General features: G+C 34.3%; 1 non-coding gene across 1 annotated transcript; it reads right to left on the reverse strand.

Moving 5' to 3' along the window:
- Positions 1-14,868: 14,868 nt before the first annotated feature.
- LOC112822798 (U6 spliceosomal RNA) lies at positions 14,869-14,970 on the reverse strand. The gene has a single exon (XR_003207791.1). It is a non-coding gene; the product is annotated as a U6 spliceosomal RNA (small nuclear RNA).
- Positions 14,971-17,952: the final 2,982 nt, after the last annotated feature.

Below are 17,952 nucleotides of genomic sequence, written 5' to 3' on the forward strand. Positions count from 1 at the left end.
AGAAAAAATGAATAAAGGGACCAGTAAGCAGGAATGAATATATTGAGATTGCCCACTTTTTAAGACACAGCCCAGACATGACTGCTTCCAAGGACTCTGATTGGGCACTCTAAACTGAAATAATTTATAACCCATAGCACTCTCTTTACTTGTCCTACACTTTATACCCAGTATTACAGTAATTAATTTGCATACTTTAATCTGTCATATCTTAGTACCTTTCCCATGCTATTAACTTTTGTTAACCTTTCTTGAATAGGTAAGACAATATCCATCCTTCAGAAAGTTTTGGCTCAGGCATTATTTCCTTTTGAATGCCTTGTTAGCCTAAGTGTTTAGTTTTCCAAAAACTCTCTCTTCATTCTTCTATGAATCCCTCTATCCTACCACATGTTACTCCTAAAATTACTTTTTTCAAGGTCTTTTTCCTTTCTAGGCCTATTTACTTTTGAGGAGTATGTTACATGTTTCACATCATTCAACCTTGACCACAACCCTGTGAAATAGGGACTTTACCCACATTCTGCTAATGAGAAACCTGAGGCCCCAGGTCATTAAGTAACGTCTCCAAGTCAAAAGCAATCAAGACTGGATTTGACTCAAAGCCATTGGATTGTATGGTTGTACACTTAACCTCTAAGCTATGTTATTGCCCACAAGTTAATATTGATATGAACTTCTAGAGTTTTGACTCTAAAAAACTACACATTACTTCTACTATCAGGTAGGAAATCCTTGAACTTGTCCTTGCAAGGAATAGAGATGCTACTGTTTATCTAAGTCTAATCCATCATACCAGCTCACCTTTGAGAAAGAGGATTAGTATTTGTAATCTTACTCTAATTAATGAGCACATAAAAAGTTGCTTTGAAATAGTATAATTAGCCTCAAATTATATTAGAGAACAACCAGAAACAAAGTGATAAAAGGAAACAGCATTTCCTAAATTTTGTTCTAATTCATAAAAGGATAAGACTATGACACAAAGTATAATGACTCGGTGTCTTCTTATGTCAATTAAAACAGTCTAATGTCTTAGTCTTACCTGTTTTAATAATATTAAGATTAGTTTAATAGTTAAGTTTATACTGGTTTACTCAAAAGACATAATCCTTACTTTTTTATGTCATTCATTACCGTAAGTTCAATAAACTTAGTCATTTAAAAATATTCCAAAATTATCCTTGCTGCTTTTATCTATAATCTTAAAAAAACCATTATTGAGAACAATCATTCTGTTTGTCCAAAAGAATGAAAAAAATGTGGTTTGGTTCTGTTTACCTGAGAAAAATAAAGCACATATTTAAAAATAAATAATTACATAAACACATTTCAAAAAAATCTATCATAGCTTGTTAAGTTATTCCTCCTTGAAGTCAAGAACCAGATTTAGGAACTATAGTCCAAGAACCTAATTTAGGTACTTGTCATTATTTTGTAGAAAGAATACTATCAACTGGACGGGATAAGTCACTTCTAAAGGAAAGGTTCTTATTCTTCTCATTTAACAGGATACATTTAGTTTATTAAGAAAAGTCCAAAGAGTTTTATTTCTAGATGTGGTCTCAGGACGTGATTTAACGGAAAGCCTCCAAATAATGACAGGCATTTTGCCTACCTTGCTTCACTTAAATAAAGAGTAAAAGTTAAGTGGCTTATCAAGATTAATTTGGGGCCATTCTTACCACTAAAATAAATAAGCCACCAAATTTTAGTGTGTGGCATTTTTATTTAAACCCATAACTTATATTAAGGATCTATTCTGGCTACAAAGTAATTTTTAATGTACCAAGCACCAATAGGAGTTCACCATTTATTGCTGTGCCACAAGGGCAACACTCCAAAAGGGAACTTTCAATCTGTTCTCACAGCATTTAACATGTGCAAGTTACTAATCTCAAGGCAAGAATGCTGTATGAATGTATGTTTCTAAAGGAGCAGCTGGTGTACAATCTTAAAATGCAGCTCAGAATCAAAGGAATAAAATTCAAGTGAGCCCCAGTGGGGCTGCTACCTTCTGTTGGTTACCAGCTGTCCTGGGACCAAACTCCAGGACTGTATACTGCTTCCTGTCTTTAAAAAGATTCACTAGTCTGGGAGAACATATGTTTTGGTTTGTTGTATTTTTATTTTGGTACAAAAAAGCTTATTCTAACTGGTTTCTCCATTTACTAGTAATATATTGTGTCCTTGGGAAAATAAAAATTTGAAATACAGTAAAAGGATTTTAAATTTTGACCACTTTGGTATACCCATTCCTGGGGCAGCTTATTTGGGTGATCTGTGTGCTCTGCTCCCTGAAATTTAACTCAGACCTGCATAATATCTTAAATTCCTTATAATCTTAGTTAGGAGTCTAAAATCATGTGCTATGAAAATGGAAAAGGAAATGTGTCCTTTAAATAATTTGTTTTCTTCCATGATAGAACATCAATACATTTACTTTAATAATCAACTATTTAGAATATCGTATTTTACAAGGTTAGCAAGGAATCTGAATAATTTAAAGTGTTAAACAAAATTATTGCATTCTAGTTGGTTATTTTCTGTAGAAATGCACTTTGCCTTCTTGATGTTTCTAAGAGCTTCATCCTTATCACAGATTAGTACACACAATATGTAAAACAAAATGTAACCTATAGTTATGCACTATATACTGGAAATACGAAAAGTACTTAAGTACTTATCAATTATATCTTAGAAGTCATCATTTCAAATCAAGGTATCTCATACCTCACATGATAATTTTCCTCAGAATTTTATAAATGCCTAGTTATTACCTACATATTAGTGTAGTAGAAACAACATTGTTGCCTCTTTGATAAAAAGCATTTATATTAATTTTATACTTCTGAGACTGTAGTATTACAACAGTATGCCTAAGATCAAACAGAAAGACCTAATGCCATAATATTTGATGGGAGAATCACTGATCACATTGGTCCCATATGTCTCAAGTTACTTCCTTCTCCTCCTCTTTTGGGTGGTCTTTTATTTGGTTAACATCTATGCTTTATAAATATGCTCTCTTACAGCTACTGAATGACTGTCTTTCACAGTAAATTCTACTTGACTTGTCTTATGACACACAGAGAGCAGGTCTCAAGGCTGTATCCCTTTAGATCAATATTTTTGTTTATATTTGCTGTTATTCACACACTTCTATAAAAGCTCCTACAAAAGTACCTGGGATTTCAAGTATTTGCTTTACCAAAGAAGCATGATAGACTTTGCTTCATGTTGTGTATTTCTTCTTCTAGTCCATGAAAGAAAATACACTAGAACTAGACAACAACAATTAGATTAGATTACAGAAAGTTATGTCATATACACACACACATATATATATACACACACACATATACAAAGATATTTATAATAATTTCATGGAATAGGTTATTAATGGAATTATACATGTTATTTCTATTGGAAACACTAGATCCACATAGAAATTCTCAAATTTGTTTATAAAAAAATGTCTAAAAGCAGATTGTCATTGGCATTCATATTTCTAAAAACTGAAGGAAAATAGATCAAAATGTTTCAGCAGAATCTTTTATGCATCAACTTTAAGAATAATTCTTTTAATAATAACAAAGATATGTTCTCAAGCCTTATCATTTGCAGCATATCTTGATCCTTGATCTCACTACTCTTACTGATAGGCTACAATGTAACTCTTACTTAGTAACAAGTTTACAACCACCATAAAATTCAGCAAACTATGCAATGCAAATCAACACTATAAATTTAGTATAATTTTTCTTCTATCCCTTAGTCTATCTCTAAAATTTATAAAAAGCTAAAAAAATTATATGTTCTAATTCTAAATATTCATTGCTATAATTTGAAGGAGATAACACGCGTGAACATTAATTAATGTTATACATTTATAAGGCACTTTAGATTTTTACTGAATTCAGGACAATCATCTTTACTTATTAATCTTGAAGAAGCTTTGATTTTTCCTTCATAAAACCAATCATGTAAGAATGTCACTACATCTCACACTGATATAGACCATTATAATTAAACTATACCCAGTTCTGTAATTGCCAGTTTGCACATAAATTGCATCTACCAAGCCAGAACAATAAATTTTATGTATACCAAAGAATAAAATGTTCTTCTCACATCACTACAGCCAGTTTAAATCTTTGGGCCCCATAAAGGATTTTGTTCAAACTTTAACAGATTATCTCTCAACTTTCCCTTGCCATGTACTCCCAACACCCCATTCATGTTAATTATTAACCACTTTCTAAAATGTCTTAAAATAGGTCTCTAGGTCATGTTCAAAAGGATAGGTAAATAATGTTTTTCATGTGTGTGTGTTGTTTTTGTTTTTGTTTTTCTTTCTAGATTAAATGGTGCTGATAAATAAAACTGCTTTTTAAAAATGCTGTTTGAAACTATTGCTTGAGTTCAAATCATATGTATTTTACTAAATTTCTCTTCCAATAAGCCTAGCTGAGTATGGTTAGAAAGTCAGCCTAGGGGCGCCTGGGTGGCTCAGTCGGTTAAGCGTCTGCCTTCGGCTCAGGTCATGATCCCAGGGTCCTGAGATCGAGCCCCACATCGGGCTCCCTGCTCAGCGGGGAGCCTGCTTCTCCCTCTGCCTCTGCCTGCCTGCCTGCCTACTTGTGCTCTCTCTCTCTCTCTGTCAAATAAATAAATAAAATCTTAAAAAAAAAAAAGTCAGCCTAAAAGTCAAATATACAAATATGTATGTAAATATATGTAATGCTTTAATAATTTCCATATAGTTTAACAAATGGAATCAGCTGACTTCTATAGAATAATAAATCAACAATCCTAGCAACAATTTGAAATCATCAAGGTAGATAGCCTCTTTGCAGCTAACTTTGTCATGGATGTCAAGTTTTGTAATTGAATTTCCACTCTGGATATAGTTATCAGTATTGTATGTAGTAATGTTAGGAATATTTAATAACTCCTTGTTCATGCTTAGTACTATACTAAGCACTGAAAATAAGGTCCAAAGTAATTAATTTCAAGCCCATACAGTTTAATATTTTAAAGCTTCTTACTAGTTATATAAAAATTAAATCATTAAACACTTGGTAGATCATCAAAAATCTATCTAAAGAGTTGGGTGGTTATAGTGGAAAATAATTAGATGTTTATTTTTAATTATGCAACAGAAGTATTTAGAAAAATATATCATATAACACAAAATAGACAAGCATAATGCAAATTAATTGAAAGTACATTTATAACTCTGACTACTTAATTTGTGCATAGATTTAGCTAGAAAGCAGGCTTACACTTTCCAGAGATATGATAAACTGACAAGATCTTTAATATATCTTATAAATGTTAATTTTCCCCACAGGGGAACTAATGCTCTGATTAGCTAAAGTAAACAGTGAGTGATATGCAATTAAAAGTGGTTCTCATTGACAACACTTTCCCTTTTGAAACATAATAAAAGTTTAAAACAAACATACTGCTCTATACACTCAGGAGAAACAATGAAATAGGATTCCAGAATTCAGGTTGTGTTTTAACTTTGCCATTAGTTAGCCTTGTGCTATATAACTTAACTCAGATTCCACATTAGTTAAATGCACTATAATAACTGCCTTAGGAATTTTATAAGGTATTTTAGAATTTCCAAAAAGATAACTTTTGAAGTAAAGTTTTTGTACCAAACACCTATTAATATAAGGACTGTTTATCTTAGAAATTCATCATATACAATTTTTCAGTATTAGAATAATATGTCTTAATAATTCCAGAGAAGAGAGGAAGAGACTATAGAGATAGCATCAGTGGAGGAAAGGAGAAATAAACTATTTGCATTTTTGTTACGCCTATATAGCCCAAAGTTAGTTTACAAAAGGGGGGGAGGGAGATTATACATTAATTTCTCAAGCCTTTTATCTAATTTCATGGTTATAACATCCTGTAAGCAACATAGATATATTCATTATTATCTTCATCTCCTATATCAAGAAACTAGATTTCATTTCTTGTGCAAATGTCACACACACAATGTCAACCAGTGTACCAGAATGGAAATTTCCTGATTCTCAGATTATTCCTAACTTTTCTGCTCAGCAATGACAAGCACACAGCTTCAGTGAAAACCCTGCCACAGGGTAGCTCTATTTTTAAATTTTGAGGAATCTCCACACTGTTTTCCAGAATGGCTGCACCAGTTTGCATTCCCACCAACAGTGTAAGAGGGTTCCCCTTTCTCCACATCTGTGATCCAGCAATTGCACAACTAGGTATTTACCCAAAGGATACAAAATACTAATTCAAAGGGATACATGCACCCCCATGTTTATAGCAGCATAATTAACAATGGCCAAATTATGGAAAGAGCCCAAATGTCCATCGACTGATGAGTGGATAAAGATGTGGTATATACATACCACACGGAATATAGAAGAGCCATAAAAATAATTAAATCTTACCATTTGCAACAATGTGGATGGAGCTAGAGAGTATTATGCTAAGCAAAATAAGTCATTCAGAGAAAGACAAATACTGTATAATTTTAATCATATGTGGAATTTAAGAAACAAAACAGATGAACATAGGGGCAAAAAAATAAAAAATAAAAAGAGAAAGACCAGAAAACAGACTCTCAACTATAGAGATAAAACAGAGTTACTGGAGGGGAGGTGGGTGAAGGGATGGGTTAAATGGGTGATGGGTGTTAAAAAGGGCATTTATTGGGATGAGCACTTGGTGTTGTATGTAAATGAATCACTAAACCCTACACCTGAAACTAATATTACACTGTATGTTAACTGAAATTTAAATAAAAACTTAAAAAAAAGAAAACCCTACCACAAACATTTACTGCAGCAAAACAATATCTGCACAAGAGGATCAAAGTGAGGAGTTCAATTCATCTTGCTTTAGAGACAGAGACTGCTATCTTCATTTGAATTTCCTCCCCATTCTTTGCCTTATCAAGTTCCATTTTCTTCTTGTAATGCCTATCATAAACTCTCATAAATGGAAAGAACTGCTCCTTCTGAACTTCTGTAGAATTTATTGAGCATGACACTAAGCTTGAACTTATTAGATGGACCCTGTATAGCTTTCTAACTTTCTTATGTTTTTTCATCTCACAAATATCAAAAAATGAGAAGATTCAAGGATTATGAGGTCAGTCTCTGCAGATCATCTACCTCTCTTCCTTGGTAAATTGTTTTCATAGATTTTCCCATAAAGGTTATTTCTGTACCTGTCTGCCTCCTATAGACTGAGTTTCTGGAGGATTGGGATATCCAGTTGAAAATCACCACACCTACAGAGTCACAAGTGCTATTTAGCACTCAACAAATAATTAATGAAGACATAAATGTTCAGCAAATACTTGCTCTATATTTTATAATGGAATTTTCCAAGCATTTATTTAAAATTTTTAGATAGAGAAACAATTTTTCCAACTGATATTTTAAAATAAGATAAAATTAAGAATATAGGTGAAAATTATGTTTTGTTTTCATTAATTTCAGATGATTCTGTTGAAGTTTTGCTGAAAGAAGGATCAGTGAGCATAACTTATTCAGAAAATAATAAAGTTAAATTGCCCAGCTAAATAAAAATGTTGCATTAATGATGTTTGCAGATAATTGATAACCTCAACAAAGAATTTGTTCAAATGTGTTTGGGAATTGGAGATGAAGGATTTTGTGATCGGTCATGGCCACTTTTTTTTTTTTTAAGATTTTTTATTTATCTGAGAGAGAGAGAGAGAAGATGAGTGGTGGGGGAGGGACAGAGGGAGAGGGAGAAGCAGACTCCCCACTGAGCAGAGAGACCCAACATGGGGCTCAATCCCAGGACCTTGATATCCTGACCTGAGCCAAAGGCAGACGCTTATCCAACACCCAGGCACCCCTCATGGCCACTCTTCTAAGACCATACAGCATAGTTTCTTATACTGGAAAAGGAAGAAAAATCAAAATCAAGAAGAAATGATTATGTGGGTAGCACAGTACCATCATAAGTATTCAGTGATGTTAGGAAGGAAGAAAGAAAGGAGGTAAGGAAAGAGACTGGAAAGCAGGGGGTAGGGAAGAAGGAAGCCTATCAGAAATTTTATTTGGTCAGAGCAAGTGAAAGGATTTGCTTGGGTTTCCTTGTCCTTCACCTTCATACACAGATGACAGAGCAAGACAATATTCTGGGGGGAGGGGGGGAGACCCCATTATCCACATTTAGCAGTATGTCACTATTAACTAGATTTTAACAATCATGTTATACAGTAAACGTGTTAATTAATCCAAAATAAAAAGAAGAGATTACTATGATTATGTATTTAAATCTTTCATTTTAAAAGCCATAAAATATTCGCAAATCTGCTAGCTACTTATTGTGGCCCTCAAATTTCACTTTGTCTCTTTAGTAGCCTACATCCCAAATGTAGATATAAATGTTGACAATATTTACATTCTCTATAACTCTCTAGCATAATTCTCTAACAGATGTAAGTCTATTTGGATTTTTCTAAGGCAATCCAGAGAAGTGAAGGGGTTTTTCCTCACTTGGGGGAAAAAAAAAACACATCAGAATAGGTTTTATTTAATGTTTATTTTTAAAATACATGGATTATGTTTATTTTCTAAGAATATTAAGGGGCAGCAACCCTACCTATTTGTGATAAAGTCCCTACAGGAAAGATAATACTAGACATATATAGGAGTACCTCGGTGGTGCATTCAGTTAAGCATCTGACTCTTGCTTTTGGCTCAAGTCATGGTCGCAGGGTCATCAGATCAAGCTCCATGTAAGGATCCATGTGGGGCATGAAGTCTGTTTAAGATTCTCTCTTAGGGCACTTGGGTGGCTCAGTCGGTTAAGCAGCTGCCTTTGGCTCAGGTCGTGATCCCAGGGTCCTGGGATACAGCCCTGCACTGGGCTCCCTACTCAGTGGGGAGTCTATTTCTCTCCCTCTCCCATGCACCTGCTCTCTCGCTCACTCTCTCTCAAAATCTTAAAAAAAAAAAATTCTCTCTCTGCCTCTGCCCCTCCCTCGCTCTCTAAATAAAATTTTTTTTAAGTTAAAAAAAAGAAAGCTATATGGCAGATAGTATTAGCAACTTGTATTTAATGAGCATTTACTAAGTTCCTTAAGGATCTTAAAACACCTGCCTTCACACCTTTAAAAAATATGACAATAGTTTGATGCTGTTATTTTAAAATATTTATCCTGGGGCACCTGGGTGGCTCAGTTGTTAAGCGTCTGCCTTTGGCTCAGGTCATGATCCCAGGGTCCTGGGATCGAGCCCCGAATCGGGCTCCCTGCTCGGCGGGAAGCCTGCTTCTCCCTCTCCCACTCCCCCTGCTTGTGTTCCCTCTCTTGCTGTTTCTCTCTCTATCAAATAAATAAATAAAAATCTTTAAAAAAAATATGTATCCTATGCTCCTGTTTGGTCTTTTTGGCAGTAACATTTTCCCTTGTCATTTTGCAAATTCACTATGATCCACCTCCATTTACTGCTTTACATAATTTCCCTTGGTTGTTCCATACTATTTTATGGGATAACCTACACATTTTTGTCTTCAAAACATGCATTTGCATTTTCTTCAGCACTGTTCTTTGAATTTCCATTTTTCTTCTGTATCTTAGATAAGTAGCTCTTAGTTTAGAAGAATAAAGTACAAGAGAGAAAAATAAAGGGGGGGATGGAAACAACTAAACTGAACTTGAATTTGAGAAGTTGCCAAACTGACACTTCCACTACTCAAGAAATTGCACAGACTAATCTTTTGGTTGGATTCAAGTTATTCACAGTGGAGTGAAACTTCCAGTCCACACACTTACAGTTCTGGGAAGCCAGGATGGCAAGAGTGACCAAAATGATCAAGGTGTTATTTATTTATATCCATCTATAAAACAAATATTAAATGTAATTATTTTATCTATTTTTCTATGCCACTTTCTTAGATAATGACTAGTGATACCACCACCACATCCAAATGCAGAGCTTCTTCCTACATAGTATGATCCCCACATACCCATATATCTAGATGCCTTGTATATATAAAAGCAGGAGGTAGATGGGAGAATGGGTGAAATAGGTGAAGGAAATTAAGAACACACTTATCATGATGGGCACTGAGTGATGTATAAAATTCTTGAATCACTATATTGTGCACCTGTAACTCATATAACACTGTAAGTTAATTATACTAGAATTAAAGGGGGAAAAAGGCACAATCAAGAAACATGCTTCAGCCTGTTTTAATGCTATATCACTTCTCTCAAGATAATTATAGACACCAACTATTGTTCTATGCTCGGTATGATTCATAGATTTGTTGCCTTTGAGGTTTACTAGGTCACTTTTAAAATCTTAACTAAAATCTAACTTTATATACAGAGGGCATTACCAGTATCCTTCCTTTGCCTCTCTGTGACAAGGCATATTCACCTGCAGAATAAAATGTAAGCTATTTATATACTATTAACAATACTACTTATATCAAAGGGATAATTTTTTATATATTGACTTCTGTAAAGTAATAAAGATTTGACATTTTAAGGTTATATTAACTTTTTCCTTATGAATCTGTCTTTTCCTAGATTTTATAATTTTTTTCTTTTAGCATACAATATATAAATTCCATTTATCTATTACAGAGGAACTAGTTACCCATATTATCCAGTTAAGATAGTAAAGATAAATACTATATAATAGATATTTAGGAATACTAAATTTTTTTCATAAAATACGTCACTGTCTGATTTTGGTGGATAAGCAGCTAATAAGGAGCAGCTTAAAAATATATAATTCACTGGTGATTTTTCAGAACTACTGTGTTCTAATAACAAGAAACAAGCCAGGGATGATAAACATTTCAATATCTACTTTGAGGCCAGGCAGAGCACAATTACAGGAACAATTATTTCATATACACACATCCATATATTTGGGTGAGAGCCTAGAGAATTTATCACATGAAAATGCAGCCAATATAAAAGTACTGTGTTTAGATAAGGTAAATGGTTTGTTTTAGATATCTCTTATCAAGACCTAGGTTTAGAGCACAGATCCCCTTGCACTAAAATTAAAGCAGCACAGCCTTCGCCTACACGTCTAGGAAGTGGTGTTAGTCCTGCAGCAGAGGCAATAAGGGGTTTACATGCTATTTCTCTTGCTAATAGAATGAAGACAGACTTACTAACTGGAATTGTTTTTCTATTTTCCGTCACAATTTTGCTTCCTTCTCTTTATCTCTTTTCAATTTATGTACTTTTCTTTCTCTCTCTCTCTCCCAACACCCTTCTTCCAAAAACGCCTCACATATCCCAAAGTTTTAAATGCTTCACTTTTTCCTAGAAAAGTTATTAGAGATCATCATCCATGGGCAAGAAAAACTGAAGAGTAGGAGTCCAGTGGACTATAACTGAATACTGTAAGACTGGGGATATGAAAGAGCAAAAGAGCAAAACCACTCAAAGAGATCTGGATAAACTCCTTAACCATGCAGCAAAATGCAACACAAAGTTGAAAAATTACTGTTATCATCAAAAATTATACAGAGAATAGTACACTGCTTTTCAGGACAGTATGGTCTTGATTCAGCATAAACAATATGCAAACTACAGGGCAAATAACCAAGCTAAAAATAACAAAGGAATGCCCAGAAACAAAGTAAACCAAAACCAAGAAATCCAAAGCTTGCAAAAGCATCCAGAGTATGCAGTGTGTCTGTCTTTAAGTACACTGAAGCCTAGTATTGAATAATGTCATGATTTCTATATCTCCCTTTTGAACTTACACATACTAAGCTATTCTTCCAGTCATTATTAATTTTTAAAATCACCTATTTATCAAAATAAAACATGCTCATTGATAAAAATTGAAAAAGTGTATTAAAAAAAAGTTTGACAAACACCTAAAACACATATTGCTGTTAATATTTTGGCATATTTTACATTTTCTTTTTAATTTTACTGTTTTTTTAAAGAAGTTCCTGCCGCATTTATAACTTGAGTCTTCTATTTTCACAACGTATAATTCTTTATATTTATCTCTATTGGGAAATTTATTTTTTTAAAGATTTATCTTTGAGAGAGAAAGAGAAAAAGAGAGAGAGCACACGTGCCAGGGAGAAGGGGCAGAGGGAGAAGCAGACTCCCCACCGAGCAGGGAGCCCAAATGGGACTCGATCCCAAGACCCTGGGATTATGACCTGAGCCGAAGACAGATGCTTAACTGACTGAGCCACCCAGACGCCCTCTCTTGGGGAAATTTAAATGGTTTCATTTCACTGGATTACTGTATTGCTTAAACCATTATTAAATAAACACCACCTTTAAACATTAGTTGGTTAGATAAATGGTCATTACCTCTTCATGATAATTAGAGAACTATATTAAAGTCCTGAACATCACCAGGATATACTGGGTTACTGGTCAGTAGTAAATGCTAGGGTGTGCCACCCATGCTTTCCCTAACTTCAGATTAGGGCCCTTATTTCCTCAGTTGCTAGAAGTGTCACCTGCTGCCAGTTCACAACTGAATCCCTCCCCTAGAACTCTCACCAGCCCAAGAGAGCTGCCTCAGCCTGGCTTGAAAATCTTCCCCAGTTCCTGGGGCGCCCGGGTGGCTCAGTCACTAAGCGTCTGCCTTCAGCTCAGGTCATGATCCCAGGGTCCTGGGATCGAGCCCCACATCGGGCTCCCTGCTCGGCGGGAAGCCTGCTTCTCCCTCTCCCACTCCCCCTGCTTGTGTGCCCTCTCTCGCTGTGTCTCTGTCAAATAAATAAATAAAATCTTAAAAAAAAAAAAAGACAAATACCACATAATTAAAAAAAAAAAAAATCTTCCCCAGTTCCTGATCTATACATGGATACTAAGCCCCAGCCCTCCTGTTTCCACTCCCACCTCCCAGGGCCACCCAGTTGCAGCACTCCTTGTGGCCCTGTGGTATGGGTGCCAGATCTTGCTTCCTTCATCCCCTCTCTCCCAGGATGTTTTATTCCATTGGAGCTGTTATAACAAAATACCATAGACTGAGTGGCTTACGAACAAAAGGCTTATTTCTCACGGCTCCGAAGGCTGGGATGTCCAAGATCAAGGCACCAGCAGGTGTGGTATCAGATGAGGCCCTCTTCCTTCTGTAACCTCACTTGGCAGAAGGGGTGAGGAAACGCTCTCGGATCTCGTTTATAAGGGTACTAATCCCAATCATGAGGGCCCCACCCTATAAAATAACCACCTCCATAATAACATCACCTTCAGGGTTAGGATTTCAGTGTATGAATTTGAGGGGTCACAAACATTCAATCTGTAGTACAGGTTTTGATACTGAGAGGACTCCCCAATAAACGTGCTGTAAGCAAATCTCCATTTCAGGGTCTAGGATTAAAGACAGTTTATTTCAAGTTTTCAAAGACCAAACAATCCGTAGGAAATAATTTCTATTTGTTATTAAGTTGGAATCTATAAATAATTCATTCACTTATGCCCTGTGATTCAATTAATGATTGCCTATCTTATATTATAATTTACCTGGATTGAGATATACATTACTTAGCAACATTAAGACAATATATATTCCTTTTATGTGCACTCATGATAGTGTTCATAACACGAATCTTGGTTTTTACCTATTTAATAATTTTGTTGTTTGACAATATAACACATACTATTTCTTATATGTGTTATTCAATCATTTCATAAGCATGATAAAAAGCACTATATATCTGTCCTATAAGTTTTTGTAACTGTATGTTAATTTATACTTAAAATGTTCAAAAGTGGATAAATCCTCTTTTAAAACAATTTTATGGGAAAATATGAAAAAAAATTCCTTAAAGATGTTAAGATGCAGAAGATGTGATCTGCTCTTTCTCTTTGAGAGAATGTGTCTAAAGAAATTAGCAGAACAAGCAGGATGTGCCCGGTAACATCAGTAACCTAATCACACAGACGATCTTAACGTGATATGACCCAGGGGGATGGCACAGGAGATAAAATACCATGTATCTTCATTATAATTTTGACACATGAGGTGAAATGAAAGAATTAAAAGAAACCCAGTTGTCTGAGAAGCACAGTTTTGTTCTGACCATGAAAGAAATATAATCCACAGAGGAAATTTATATTGAATTAACATATTGAGTAAGTCAAACCTGATACCTTATGCCATTAGGACAAAGGGTAGACAATGATCACTAGAAAAACTTTAAAACACAGTATTTTGTATTCTCTGATGCTTCTGATCCTAAGAAGTAATGATTATGTAAAATGCATTTGATAACAAATATTCATAAATAACATTGTAGTGTAATTAGGTACCCCTAGACTCTAAGTTCCATTATCCCAATGAGCAACAGATTTTTGTGTGACTTCTTGCTTAAAAGTAGGTCAAAGAATGTCTGAGAGGCCACCCTTTAGGCCAATGTCTACAATAAATGTTTCTAACTGCACTCTTAAATTTTGTCAGTCACCTGAAAAAAATGTATTATACTTCTCACAAGTAGGGCTGGCCAAGTGAGTAAAAATAGCTCAAGCACTTCTTAGCAGTCAAAACATACCACTCAAAATCCATGCCACAAATGATGTTCTTAGACAAAGCTCAGCCCAGTATAACAGACCTCAAGTGTAACAAAATTCACTATTCCAAAATCAATTGTATTGGAGAACAAAGAAAGAAAGGAAAGAAAAAAGCAGAGATAAATGTTACATTGATCTCTAAAACTGAGGTTTTTTTTAAAAATTACTATTCAATGAACACATTGAACTAATAAAAAATATCCCTTAGGAGTTAATCATAAAAATCAATTTTTATCTATTGAATTTTCTCATGGCATAGTGGTTTCAAAACATTTAGAGGTGCAGAAAACATTGCTCTTTTAAAAAATTTTTTTAAATATGAACGCTTCACAAATTTGCATGTGATCCTTGCACAAGGGCCATGCTAATCTCTTTCATTCCAATTTTAGTATTTGTACTGCCAAACCGAGCATAATATTCTCTTTGTAATAGAAATCTTGCTTTTTCTATATACTGTTGTGGAAATACTAAAAAAAAAAAAAAAAAAAAAAAAAAAAAAAAAAAAAAACTTGTAGAAAATTTTTGATGTATAATTTAACGTTCTTAATTTTTATTTTACTCATGTTAGCAGATAGAAAAAGTTGACCACCAAATGAGTTGAGCTTTAAATACATACTAGAAATTGATTCCCTAAGTAAAGTCTTTATTGGTAACTTTCAGTTTGATATATTATTTTAAAGACCGAAGACTGCTATATAAAAGGATAGGACACATACATTTAATATACAGCAAGCCAAGGTATTCTGGCAGAAAGAGACTAATATGAGTCACTAATATACATATTAATTATTAGATAGTTTACAAGGAGGTAATGCCATCTACTTTATGAGTAGGTTAAAAAGTATATTCTTGGGTTTCAAAAATATGAGCAATAGGTATTGAACAGCATGTTTACTTAGCAGAGCAAACATAGAAAGATTCAAGTTATATTACTAAATGTTATTACTGTCAAGCATCTTAAAATTGAGATGTTGCCCAATATTCTAAAATAGCAAAATGTAAGAAAGTAAAAGACTTATTATTCAAATGATAATAGTGCTAAATTTTTAGAAGGATATAGAATTTATTAATGCTTTAGTGTCCTCATAAATAAAGTATGTATTTGATATACTTTGCTCTACAAATATTTCCTAATGGATACAGAGATACCAAGGCTTTACTTTGCACAATCTTTCATAATAATTCCTAAAATAAGACATCCCAACTCATTTTTGAGCTGGCAAATAACAGGTAATATTTGATTTAAAAAAAAGTGTGTGGGAGGTGGGGGGGAAGCTGATACCAAAAATGGCAGCTTACTTGGAGCACTTGTATTATTTTAAATACTATTTAGTATGAGTGAACAATTCCTGTTTCTAAAAACCATACATCTATTCCACAAGCTAAAAAATAACATCTGTATTATACTTGACACAACATACTTGGTGTTCACATACATGTAACTTAATCTCTCATAAAAACCTCTTAATTGTACCAATAAATCTCTCTCTTAAGTCAATTCACTTCTCCAATTCTACCACCACAAATCTTAATCAAGTGACCTAATTCAAATTTCATCTGAACTACTGAATGACTTCATAAAGGACCTCCACAAATTTACTTTTTCCTCTTCATCTTGATAAATTAAAATCTATAAAAAAAAATCAACACTCAGACTAAAAACTACTAGTCTTTATATCACCTATAAGGTCTACATTCTGTCATGCTCATTTTTGTCACAGGAATATTTTACATGCCATTTTGGTGTGGGATTTCATCTGTTTCATTACTCATTTCCATGAGCTTGAAAGATTATCAAGCATATGCCAAAACTCAAGAAATGTTTTCTGAAAGAATAAACATTGGGTGAACTTAGAACACAAATCAACGAAATTGAGCACAGAAAATCAATAGAGACAAAACCAAAAGCTGGTTCTTTGAAAAGATCAGTAAAATCTGTAAGCCTCTAGCCAGGGTAACTTAGAAAAACAGATAGTTCACAATTACTAATATCAGTAATGAAAGAAAAAACATCACTAAAGATCCCATGGACATTAAAAGAATAAAGAAATACTATGAACAACTCTATGACTATAAATTTAGTAACTTAGATGAAATGGAACAATTCCTTGAAAGACAGAATTAGCCAAAATTCACCCAAGAAGAAACAGACAATCTGAATAGGCCTGAACAAATCTTTTACAAGCTTTTCCTTTTCTTCCTTTTTTTCTTTTTTTTAAATTTTTTATTGTTATGTTAATCACCATATATTACATCATTTGTTTTTGATGTAGTGTTCCATGATTCATTGTTTGTTCATAACACCTAGTGCTCCATGCAGAATGTGCCCTCTTTAGTACCCATCACCAGGCTAACCCATCCCCCTACCCTCCTCCCCTCTGGAACCCTCAGTTTGTTTTTCAGAGTCCATCGTCTCTCATGGTTCATCTCCCCCTCTGATTGGCCCCCTCATTTCTCCCTTCCTCCTATCTTCTTTTTTTTTTTTTTTAACATATAATGTATTATTTGTTTCAGAGGTACAGGTCTGTGATTCAACAGTCTTACACAATTCACAGCACTCACCATAGCACATACCCTCCCCAATGTCTATCACCCAGCCACCCAGTCCCTACACCCCCCACCACTCCTAATCTATTAAACAAATTGAATAAACAGTAAGTAAACTTCTAAAGTAGAAAGCACGAGGCCCAGATGAGTTCACTGGTGAATTTTATCAGAAATTTAAGGAAGAAATTATACCAATTTTTTTTTACTATGTTAGTCACCATACATCACATCATTAGTTTTTTGATGTAGTGATCCACGATTCATTGTTTTCATATAACACCCAGTGCTCTATGCAGTACCCTCCTTAATACCCATCACTGGGCTTTCCTAACTCATTTTATAAGACCAGAATTACTGTGACACCAAAACCAGACAAATATATTACAAGAAAACTACAGACCAGTATCTCTCATGAACACATATACAAATTTCTCAACAAAATATTAGCAAATCAAATCCAACAATGTATGAAGAATTATATACCATGGCCAAGTGGGATTTAAATGAATCTAGACACAATCTTACATTCTTCACAAAAACTAACTCAGAATGGATCACAGACCTAAATACAACAAGTCAAACTATATGACTATTAAAAGATAACATAGGAGAAAACCTACCTAAATGACTTTAGGTATTTTTATTTATTAATTTTTTCTAAAGGCTCACTCTTTTTTTTTTTTTTTTTAGATTTTAATTTATTTGACAGAGAGAGACACAACGAGAGAGGGAACACAAGCAGCGGGATGAGAGAGGGAGAAGCAGGTTTCCCACTGAGCAGGGAACCCGATGCGGGGCTCCATCCCAGGACCCTGGGATCATGACCTGAGCTGAAATCAGATGCTTAA

The sequence above is a fragment of the Callorhinus ursinus genome, unplaced genomic scaffold (assembly GCF_003265705.2).
Source record: "Callorhinus ursinus isolate GAN/ISIS: 27379988/994484 unplaced genomic scaffold, GSC_fseal_2.0 scaffold8, whole genome shotgun sequence".
NCBI lineage: Eukaryota > Metazoa > Chordata > Mammalia > Carnivora > Otariidae > Callorhinus > Callorhinus ursinus.